The sequence below is a fragment of the Heterocephalus glaber genome, unplaced genomic scaffold (assembly GCF_053883595.1).
Source record: "Heterocephalus glaber isolate CG9 unplaced genomic scaffold, H.glaber_assembly_v1.0 deba00000818, whole genome shotgun sequence".
Lineage (NCBI taxonomy): Eukaryota > Metazoa > Chordata > Mammalia > Rodentia > Bathyergidae > Heterocephalus > Heterocephalus glaber.
Genome location: NW_028258164.1, coordinates 139071 through 142197, shown reverse-complemented (window position 1 = coordinate 142197; position 3127 = coordinate 139071). Strand labels below are relative to the sequence as shown.

At 40.7% G+C, this 3127-nt stretch overlaps 1 pseudogene; it reads left to right on the top strand.

Annotated features, from left to right (window-relative positions):
* Positions 1–242: 242 nt before the first annotated feature.
* Positions 243–646, top strand: LOC101705868 (TIM double twin CX3C motif protein pseudogene; annotated as a pseudogene).
* Positions 647–3127: the final 2481 nt, after the last annotated feature.

Sequence of the window (3127 nt, the reverse complement as noted above, 5' to 3'; positions counted from 1 at the left end):
ACATAATTAAAATTTCTGTGTCAGAAATTGCCCCAAGGTAGGACTTTATGGTCCCTCTTGCAATGCTACCCTTGAAGCCTCTTGTGAAGAATGGCAGAGCCTCTGTTAGCCCGGATCCATGAGTGCCTGTGTGGACCAGGGGCATTAGGAAAACATACTCATCAAGAAAGGAGCTGAAAGGAGTGTGTACCCAGGCTATGTGGGCACAGGCACAGCAGAGCACAGCACAGCTCAGGGTCACCATGGTGAAGCTGCAGCAGCTCTGGGTGGTGGACTCCATGGTGAAGAGTGTGGAGAGAGAACATCTGGAGGATGCAGGGCTTCATGTTCCAGTGCAGTGCCAAGTGCTATGAGGAGAGCCAGGTGTCCATGCAGCTGGTGAACCAGTACAAAAGTGTTACCATGAGCCTCTAGCTCAAGCCCAGGCCTTAAGGACCAGAGCTGGAAAAGTTCCAAGACTGCCTGGTCCCATTCACCATGCATTGCAATGACAAAGACAAAAATTCGACGGATGGGGGACAGGTAATGAGCTTCAGGTGAAAGGCAGCTACACAGTTGGGTGGCCAAGTGTGTGGGTGACCACATGAACCTCATTCCAAATATGACCAAGAAGACAAAGGAGTCTTTTTTATCTATTGGGAAATAAAAGTCTTTGCCAGTGGTCATCAGGGCTGAATCTGTTTTTAAAGAATGGACATTTTAATCTTTTAAGTAAAATCTATGAATGAAGAAACTAAAGATGGCAGTAAGTTTAAGACATATTTCACTTGCCTCCAGACCCTGGTTCCTCTATACTTGGATGCCAGAAAGTGAAATGGAAAAAAACTGGTGCTAAAGTTTGGGTCAAAGACAGCACAGGGAGTGTTTTAGAGCCTAAACTTCATGTGAAAAAACCTTGTCCTGGCAGTAGACAGCTCCCTTGTACCTCTCTAGAGCTCTCCAAGGTATCAGACTCTTCTTACTACACAGATACCAAGAGGCTGGCAGGTTGCTCCAAGCTGCCTATGAGCTTGTGGAGTTGCAAGAGAGATGTCTCTGTAGCCAACCTACTGTGTCCCAGAAATATTGCCACACCATCTCTGTAAGACACACACAAAAAAATAATCCAGAAGGTTGCTTATTTAGAAGGGGGAAAAAAGTTTCTAGATCTTCACTTTGCTTGTTTATTTGTTTTTAATATAAAAGGTCATAGAGTAGATTTAAAATGTGGCATTGAGAGGGAGAGTACTTTAGTTAAGAACTCTGAAAGATTCCTCATGAATATCTTCTTCTAGCCATCAAGTTATGGACGTGCATTTCCTGAAATTCTTACACTGCATCTTCCAGCCTAGAGGCAATTGCAAAAGCACTAGAGTCAGTTGTCACACACAGTATGGCAAGCAGAGCTTCTTTCAATGGCTGATGGCCCCTCAGGCTTTTTGCAGCAATAACAGGACGATCTCATGGTGACACTTTCCCTGAAGGGCACAGGGCTTTAACTGTGGTATAAATACCAGTATCCAGGAGTGAACAGTAAAGTAGCAACTGTTGGCTGGTTAAGAATGTAAAGTACCAAACTTGAAGAAATCTGATGTTTATAGAACAGAGTGGAGTAACAGCCTAAACCCAGCATTGTTTACTTGGCCCCCTGAATTAACAGCATCTTATTGAGACAATTCCCTGGCAACAGGAAGGTCAAAGAGTAAGATGCTTGGCCTGGGACTAGCCATGACTCCTTTAGAGTAAAGGGAATGGAACAGTTTCCCTATTACCAACACCAGCTTTGCTTGGGGTCTTTGGACCATGCAGTGTTCCTGCCCCAGCATGGCACTTTATCTTTTGGATAAGGACCACATTGTCTTTTTACCAACTTATGACTTGAAATGATACAATACAGTCTGTCTGTTTGCTGTGTTAAGGCTGTGATATATTCGCCTAGAGGCTTAGTCTTAAATAGTTTCATAGCTGCCCTCCAAAAAAGAAAAGATCTTAAACTCATTCCTGAAACTTATTATTTTCCAAAGCAAGGAAAAAGTCTTAACATGCAAGTATACTTGGGAGAGATGAGAATTTGACCTAAAATCATATTATAATATCAATCAGTGCTTTTCAAAGTGTGGTCTGAAAAATGCAGGCGAAATCTCTGTTGCTGGCCAAGGAGAGGTAAGGATCTTGCCCTGGTTATGCAAATCAACCCCCTCTCTGAGCATAGTGTAGTTCAGCCTGAACAAACACCTGCTGCAAAAGCAAGGGCTTGGTTTCTGGTCTGGCATGAGTTTGTCATGGACCTGGGTAACCCTGGTATCAACAATGCTTATTAGAACTGCTCCTCAAAGTGGGGTTATTTTACTCTTTAAACCAAAGTACATATTTCCTTTTACTTTCTCCTCCATCCTACAGTCTACTCAAGTCCTTCTCTCCAAAATAATCACTGTGTACAATTTGTTGTGTATCCAGAAAATACACAAGTACATCTGCATGTATAAGTACACATTTTTAAAATGTATGCAAGTAAAACTGGAATATGCTCATTATTTACTTTTCCTATCCATCTTTTCCTTCCTTTCTACACTTCTTTCTTCCATAGGATGGAAGATTAAACCCAGTGGTTTTCTGAGCTACATCCCCAGCTTTTTATTTACTTTTTAATTTTTAGACAGAATTCACTAAGTCACTAAATTTCCCAGGCTGAGTTTGAACCTGGGATCCTCCTGCATCAGCCTCCCAGAATGCCAACTACAGGTGTGCACCACTGCACTCAGCTTTACTTTTTCATTCAAATAATATTTCTTATAAATGTTTATGTATTACCAAATAGAAATCTATCTCATTCTAATCTAGGATCTTGTGGTATGTACATATAGACCTTACATTGTATAAGGTACATATGTACCTTATATTGTATATAAGGTATGAACAATAAATATGGTGAATGTTTAAATTTTTAAAAATGTATTACAGTAAAAGACATACTACTATTAATCCTGCCAAATACTCCACTTCAAACACACTCATCTCAACTTTTTTCCAGTTTTTAAAGCAATTTCAAAGTACTTTTTCCAGACTGTCTTTAATTGTACTATAGTGGCTGTTTCAAAGTCCTGAATTAATTCAAAATATTCACCTTTCACAGCCATTTTGACTTTGG